Below are 8097 nucleotides of genomic sequence, written 5' to 3' on the forward strand. Positions count from 1 at the left end.
TAAATATATCTTCTAACATGTTGTTTGTCCTTTATTTTGATGATTAATTTTGATTTATTTATTTTTTAATGTTTTATTTATTTTTGAGAGAGAGAGATAGAGAGACAGAGCCCAAGTGGGGGAGGGGCAGAGAGAGAGGGAGACACAGACTCTGAAGCAGGCTCCAGGCTTTGAGCTGTCAGCACAGACCCCAATGCAAGGACTGGACCCATGAACTGTGAGATCATGACCTGAGCTAAATCAGAGGCTTAACTGACTGAGCCACCCAAGTGCCTCTATTTTGGTGATTTTTATCATGAAAAATTTCTTTTCTGATATTTTCATGTTGTCAAGTACTTCAGTCTTTTCTCTATAGTAATACTATATTCATGAAGTTCGTTATCTTGTGGAGGAAGGACAGGTGGGAATGAAGGAAACATAACACAAATAATTTCAGGAAGTTGTAAGTGTGATGAAGAGAAAATACAGTACATTATTATGACAGAAAGGCACCAGAAGGGCCTTCCCACTAGCACCTTGATGTTTAATCCTATTTTCTTCTAGACTTCATAGTTTTAAGCACACTTAAGTCTTTAAATAAAATAGAACTTGGGGTACCTGGTTGGCCCAGTTGGTGGAGTGTGTGACTCTTGATCTCGGGGTTGTGAGGTTGAGCCTCACATTGAGCATAGAGATTACTTATAGATAGATAGATGATAGATAGATAGATAGATAGATAGATAAAATGGAATTCATTTTGACATACAGTGTAAAAGGTGAATCTAAATTCTTTTCTTCCTCCCAAATTGTTCATCAGTTTTCCTCCACCATTTTTTAAAAAAATATATATTTTTTAATGTTTATTTTTTTTGAGAGAGAGAGAAACAAAGTGTGTACGGGGGAGGGACAGAGAGCAAGGGAGACACAGAATCTGAAGCAGGCTCCTGGCTCTGAGCTGTCAGCACAGAGCCCGACACAAGGCTTGAACTCACGAACTATGAGATCACGACCTGAGCTGAAGTCAGATGCTTAGCCAACTGAGCCACCCAGGCACCCCTTCCCTCTACCATTTATAGAAAAAAATCTTTGTTTATCTTATTGTATTGTGACATCCTCTTAATATACTAAAATTTTTATCAAAATTAGGATGCATTTCTGATCTTTCTATTGTATTCCAGGAATCCATTTATTCTTATACCAAGACTTCACTATCTTACTTATATTGTTTTATTGGTTTTACTTTTGATAGATCTTGTTCACCCTCCTTATAATACCTCCTTCACTCTCCTCCCCAACACAATTTTCTTTCTTGCCTGTTTAAAATTTTCCTTTCTCTCTTTTTGTTATATGTTTAAAAACATCCTTCTGTTTTTTTTTTAACAAGAGTCTGCAAAATCTATAACTGAAATTATAGGAAACAGATATTTATGTAATATTTCAGCTTCCTATCCAGGAACATCTAGTTTTCCATTCATTCACATCTTTTCAGTCAATGCAGAAGGTTGTGTAGCTTCCTTTATAAAGAAATGTGTGTACATGTGTATATATGTTTGCACACACATATAGTATCTTAGATTGGGTTTCCTAGAGACAGACTGAGATGGAGAGTTGTCTCAGGTTTTCACAGAAGGGACATGTAACAAACCAGCCTGCAGTGTGGTTGCAACTGGGTCCTTAGCTGGTTGGGGTATAGGAAGGAAGGGGATGGGGACTGGAAGAGATGCTCTGGAACTGGAATGGTACACAGAGGGTTAGCAATTTACAAAAACAATCTTTGGATGTGTCAGAATGCTCAAGTCAGCCTAACAGTCACATTGTCTCTCCTTAGATTGGCCTCAGGGATGGCTGGGCTATCAGGTGATGGTTAGTATTGCCTAACTGCCTTTCAAAGATTTATACCATGCATGATCTCCTCATAACAGATGGTAATGCTTGTTTCCCCCTTGACAATATGGGAAATTATCAAGCTTTTTGATCTTTGACAATATGGAGATGAAAAATGGCATTGGTTTGGTTTTTGTTGTTTTTTAATTGCTAAGTGGCTAGGTTTTTTTAAAAATAGTTTATTGTCAAGTTGGTTTCCATATAACACCCAGTGCTCGTCCCAACAAATGCCCTCCCCCATGCCCATCACCCCCCTCCTCTTCCCCCCACCCCCATCAACCCTCAGTTTGTTCTCAGCATTCAAGAGTCTCCTGTGGTTTGCCTCCCTCCCTCTTCCCCACTATTTTTCCCCTTCTTCTCCCCCATGGTCCTCCATTAAGTTCCTCCTAATCCTCCTATACATGCAAACATATGGTATCTGTCCTCCTCTGCCTGACTTATTTCGCTCAGCATAACACCCTCAAGGTCCATCCATGTTGCTACACATGGCCAGATTTCATTGTTTCTCATTGCCATGCAGTATTCCATGGTATAGATAAACCACATCTTCTTGATCCATTCGTCCGTTGATGGACACTTAGGCTCTTTCCATGTTTTGGCTATTGTTGAGAGTGCTACAGTGAACGTTGGGGTACATGTGCCCCTATGCATCAGCACTCCTGTATCCCTTGGGTAAATTCCTAGCAGTGCTATTGCTGGGTCATAGGGGAGTTCTACTGTTAATTTTTTGAGGAATCTCCACACTGTTTTCCAGAGGGGCTGCGCCAGGTTACATTCCCACCAAGAGTGTAGGAGGGTGCTTATTTCTCCACATCCTCGCCAGCATCTAGAGTCCTCTGATTTGCTCATTTTAGCCACTCTGACCAGTGTGAGGTGGTATCTCAGTGTGATTTTGATTTGTATTTCCCTGATGAGGAGGGATGCTGAGCATCATTTCATGTGTCTGTTGGCCATCTGGATGTCCTCTTTACAGAAATGTCTGTTCATATCTTCTGCCCATTTCTTCACAAAAATATGGACTGCTTCATGAATTTGCGTGTCATCCTTGAGCAGGGGCCATGCTAATCTTCTCTGTATCATTCCAATTTTAGTATATGTGGTGCCGAAGCGAGCACTAGATTTTTTTTTTTTTAAGAGAGCACACAAGCAGCAGTAGAGGGAGAGAGAGACTCCTAAGCAGGGTCCATGCTCTATCTCACAATCCTGAGATCACCTGAGATCATGACCTAAGCAGAAACCAAGAATTGGGCATATAACCTACTAAGCCACCTAGGCGCCCCCCACTCCCACCCCTGTTTGGGTTTTGAAGTGCTTTTCTCTTTAAGAGCGAGGTTGCGTTTTCCATATGTTCAAGAGTCATTTGTACCTCATTTTGAAACTGAAGCATGATCTGGACTTTGTATCCAATTCTTGCCTTGTAGAACCAGAGCCTTTTATATCTCCATAGCTTTTGTATCAGTTTAGGTTCATTTTGATTGCCAGTTACCTAAAACCCTGACTCAACTGACCTTAGCAGTAAGGAAAATCTTTTATCTTACATGATACCATGTCTTGGGATAGAGTAGTTCTATAGTTGGCTAATTCAGCTACTCACCAACGCCATTGAGGTGACTGGTCTCTCTGTCTTTTTGATTGCCACCCTGATTTGATTACCCCCTGCTCACGGGACCGCTGTGTCATAGCCAGGCATCCCATTGAGGCAATACAGGATCTAGTAGAAGAACGGATGTTTCTTAGCATGAGCCACTTTTTAAAACGTTTGTATTTATTTTCAGAAAGATTGAGAGAGAGTATGTGTGGGGGGGGAGGGGGGAAGGGGCAGAGAGAGGGAGAGAGAGCATCCCAAGCGGGCCCCATGGTCAGTACAGGGGTGGGAGTGTCCAACATGGGGCTCAAACTCATGATTCATGAGATCATTACCTGATCTGAAACCAAGAGTAAGGCGTTTAAACGACTGAGCCACCAAGGCACCCTACCATCAGCCTCTTTTTAAGAACGTGGAAACTTTTCTTGAATTCCCCTCTTAGAAAGTATGCTCTTAAATCTCATTAGGCAGACTTGAGTTTTATGCCCGTTCCTAAACCAATAACTGGCAAAGAGCCTGCGACCATTATATTTGGCTCATGTGAATCAGGATTTTCCCTTGAATTATAATGAGTAGGAATGGACCCTCTGTTGTCCCACCCCCTTCTCAAATAATTAGGGCACTGGACTGGTTGCAGGGAGACATCAACTGTGATTGCCACAACTTTGCATGTGGTATTCCCTTTGCCTGATAGCCCTCCTCCACTTATCCTCCCACCTAACTACCATTTGTCTTTCAAGTATAGGCTGGGGTGGCTGGGAGGTAACTTTCTTTGCCTCCCCTAGGGTGGGGGTTAACTCCCCTCCCCTCCTATGGCAGCCTGTGCTGCTCCCATTACACTGCATTGTAACTCGGGCTTTGTTGCTCAATCTCCTGCCACAACCCAGCTCCTTGAGGGCAGAGACTGGGTCTGATTTGTTTCTGTAGCTCTAGCCCCTAGGACAGGGCATGTACAGAACACTTAGCTCATGCTCGTTGAATGAAATCCATTTGCTAGTATTTTATTTTAGAATTTCAAGTCCAGATTCACAACAGACCAATTTATAAAGTTTTGTGTTTGTGAATGATTGGTCTGCTGAGATTTGGACTTCGGATTATCTTTTCCACGTATAGCCAACTGAAGAGTTTGTAGAATAAATTATTTAATTTGCAGATTATTGATTCCTTAAAAGTCCAGAAGTTCAACAAGTGTTTCCTGAATACATATATGTTGAGCTCCATCTCCCATTTGGCTCTTTCTTTATACAAGGGTAGTGTGAGAGCTGGTCTCTGAATGTGTTTATGCCTTAAGACAGCATTTTTCAAACTGTGGGTCACGATCTGTTCATGGACAGTGAAATCAATTTTATGAGTTAAAAACCATCATTAAAAGGAAAAAGAAGGAATACAACAGAGTAGAACAAAATGTATCAGAATGCATCACTCTTGGTAAAACTTGGTAAAACTCTCTGGTCATCTGTGTGAACAGGAAGCCATAGATGTGCTTCCTTAAATAAAAAGTTATTTTCACTTGTTTGTTTTTGCTCCTGCACTGTTGAGACTTAGGAGAAAGATAAATGTAATTTGTTTCTATAATGTCCTGGGTCAAGATATAAAATTTATTTTTTATTATTGGTGACAGTCAAAAAAAGTTTAAAGCCAGTGCTTCAAGGGCCAGTATGTTTTCCTTCCTCTTTCTCTTTAAAGTACATGTTTTTCTACCCCTAATGTCTGGACTCCCTGAAAAGAGAGGAAGATAAGGTTTTGGGGTTCTGCTTCCCTCCCCACACTCCTGCCCCAAGCCAGCCCCCCTGTGCCCCCAGCCTTAGATTTGGTTAGCCTGGAACAGACTTTAGAGTCAGAGACAGAAATTCAACCCGAGGCTTCAGGACTCATTATCTGAGCAGCCTTGGGCAAGTCACTGGACCTTTCAGAACATCTGTTTCTCTTTTGTGAGGTGAAGATAACAATACTTGTTCCACAAGCCAATTAAGAGGACCCAGTGAAATATGTGCAACTAGTGTGTTGTTTAGCAAACTCCTTCCAGTTTCTCAGAAAGAGTCCATGGGTTAAAAAAAATTCTGTCTCCTGAGAAAGGAGGAAAGACCTCAAGGAACGACCCCTTAGAGAAAGTTAAGAGGGGCTCCCAAAATACCCTGGGGCTGCAGATATTTGAATAAAAAAAAAAGGGGGGTAAATCAATGGGGAAAAGTCAGGTTCTTCCACTTCTCTAATGAGCAGTAATTTTTAAAATTTCTCCATGAAGCACACTGTCGAGGGTACTGATGTATGCTGCTATGTTCCCTTTTCATAAACAGTTGGAGAAAGGTAATCGGACTGTGATCCCCCTCTATCTCTTGCAGGAGGTATGCTAGGGGACACCCAGCCTGAAGAGCACTTGTGTTGGGCATTGTGGCTGGAGGGTGAGGTAGGGTGGAGTGAGATAGGGTAAGAACAGGGTGGGTGGGGAGCTCAGAGGAGAGAAAGCCAATCAGAGTATTGGTTGTATCTTGAGGGTCATTCCTCACACATCTGAATTCTCTCCTCTGTGACTATCTCCCGGCAACTGTGGACAAGTTGGGCCTAGGCTGTCCTTCCTGCTCATTTTCTCCAGCTATAAGCAACCCACTGCCCTATAAAACTCCCTGCCGCCTTCACAGCCTGGGTTCTTCTGTAGTCAGCTGTGTGAACAGGAAGCCATAGATGTGCTTCCTTATATAAAAAGTTATTTTTACTTGTTTGTTGTTGCTCCTGTATTGTTGAGGCTTGGGAGAAAGATGCTCCTCCACATCCCAATGCACAAGCGTGCGCGCGCGCGTGCACACACACACACACACACACACACACCCTCTGAGAGAAGGTAAGCAAGATGGGAAGTTGGTTTGCCTGGGCTGGCTGTTGGGGAAGTGGAGGCTGATACCCTGCCTGGGATTTGTCTTTGTCTCAAGACAATGCCAAACAAGAGGAAATGGAATTCCAGGAGTTTTAGGTAAAGACTGGGAGGGTCCCCAAGAATCCAATGGTTCTTTGCTTGTTTGTTTGGTAATTGTTTTCCAGTGGCTCCATCCTTACGGAACGCCGTCCAGAATCATGGCACCTCATTCTCTGTTCTCTGACACATTTCAAACCAGCCTTGGCCCTGAGGGTGCCAGGGTTCACCAGCGTGCCTGGTGGATGGAGGTGATAAAGCAGACAGGGGTAGTTATACCTACTGCCAATACAGGGAGAGAGAAAGACCTCAGCCATCCATGAAGAGCTAGAGCTTGCTCAATCTCCCCTGCACACCTGGGTGTGTCCATTTGCCCACATTTGCCTCTAGTGTGCTTTCTTCACAGTTACCAGTGACCGTGAAGTAACCAAGTTCAGTGGCTTTTTCTCGGGCCTCATCTTCCATCTGGCAGCCCCTCTTTCTTAAATGCTCACCCTAGTGAGCTAATTCTCCCCCTACTTCTTATTTCTGTTTCTGTTTCTTTTTTTTCTTCTGGATTGCAAATTTATAATTCCCCCAAAACCTGTCTTTAGAACTTTTCTTTCTTTATTTTCCCTCTCTCTGGGCAAATTTTCATTTCTTTTGTCACTGACCAAGTAATATTTTGTTAAGACATATTTTCTTTCAAGAATGGTAGCTAGCTTAGGCTAAGGGAAGGTTTACATTACCAAGTGTCTACAAAGCCAAGTGCAGAAGCGAGGGTAGGTTTCTGCTGGGGGTGAATCCAGGGTTTCATAGGCTCCCAGGAAGGCAGGCAGAGTTGACTGAAGTACTGGGCTGTTCCTCTCTCCTTGTCTGCTCACGTTCTGATTCCTGGTATCTCTTATCTTTTCCCTCCTCTCCTTTCTTGGGCTATCATCTTGCCTGAGGCCTTCATGACCTCATTAGTGATTTCCTTACTGTTGGTTGTATTTTAGTCCAAGCTATTTTATTTCAACCGTATCCCCTCTGCCTTGGGTCCCACACTTTAGAGGTCCTCCTTTGGCCCATTTTGGCCCTACTTCTCCACGGGGTAAGGAATCTATGGGGCCAATGGGATGTTCCCACCCCAAAGCCCCTGTTCCCCTTCTAGACCCTCTTTTCTGGGCCTTTCTCTGATGTACATTCTTCTGAGGGCAGAGTGTACCACTACTGTACTGATCTGCCCTGAAAGGTGCCTAAGAGGTAGTTGTTGGTTGGGGAGGGGTAGGGTGAGGAGGGAGTGGGGATGTGGATGGAGTTTGGACATGTCCATTGAATGTGCTCAGGGCCCCTTGCCATGCGGGACAGAGCTTCAACTGAGAATGGGCCAGGGGCTGGGGACCAGCTTTCCCCCCAGCATTCTACCCAGCATGGAACTCAGAGAAATTCAGTAATTCTATATTTGAACCTGGCCTTCCACATTGTTAAGAAGGTTCACGTATGGGGGCTGTGTGTGTGGAACTTTTTTACTTAATGGTTTGTTAGTTTGGTTTATAGCTTTTTGACATGTGGCATCTGGGTCTCCATTTGTACTCATGCCCTGGTCCCTGCAGACCCCAGGGGCAAGTCTGTATTTCATTATGGCCAGTTTTGTTTTAAACAAATATACCCTCTAAACAAAGCTCTGATTAAATCATTGCCTGCCTCAAAACTTTTGATAATGACTACTCCTGCTTACTGGGGAGTAAGTGGCTGTGGCTGTTCATTATTTTGGATCGGA

General features: G+C 43.3%; 1 non-coding gene across 1 annotated transcript; it reads right to left on the reverse strand.

Annotated features, from left to right (window-relative positions):
• Nucleotides 1-2871: 2871 nt before the first annotated feature.
• Nucleotides 2872-2978, reverse strand: LOC120238440. Its single transcript, XR_005530227.1, has one exon. It is a non-coding gene; the product is annotated as a U6 spliceosomal RNA (small nuclear RNA).
• Nucleotides 2979-8097: the final 5119 nt, after the last annotated feature.

The sequence above is a fragment of the Hyaena hyaena genome, unplaced genomic scaffold, assembly GCF_003009895.1.
Source record: "Hyaena hyaena isolate Hyena2069 unplaced genomic scaffold, ASM300989v1 scaffold_208, whole genome shotgun sequence".
Lineage (NCBI taxonomy): Eukaryota > Metazoa > Chordata > Mammalia > Carnivora > Hyaenidae > Hyaena > Hyaena hyaena.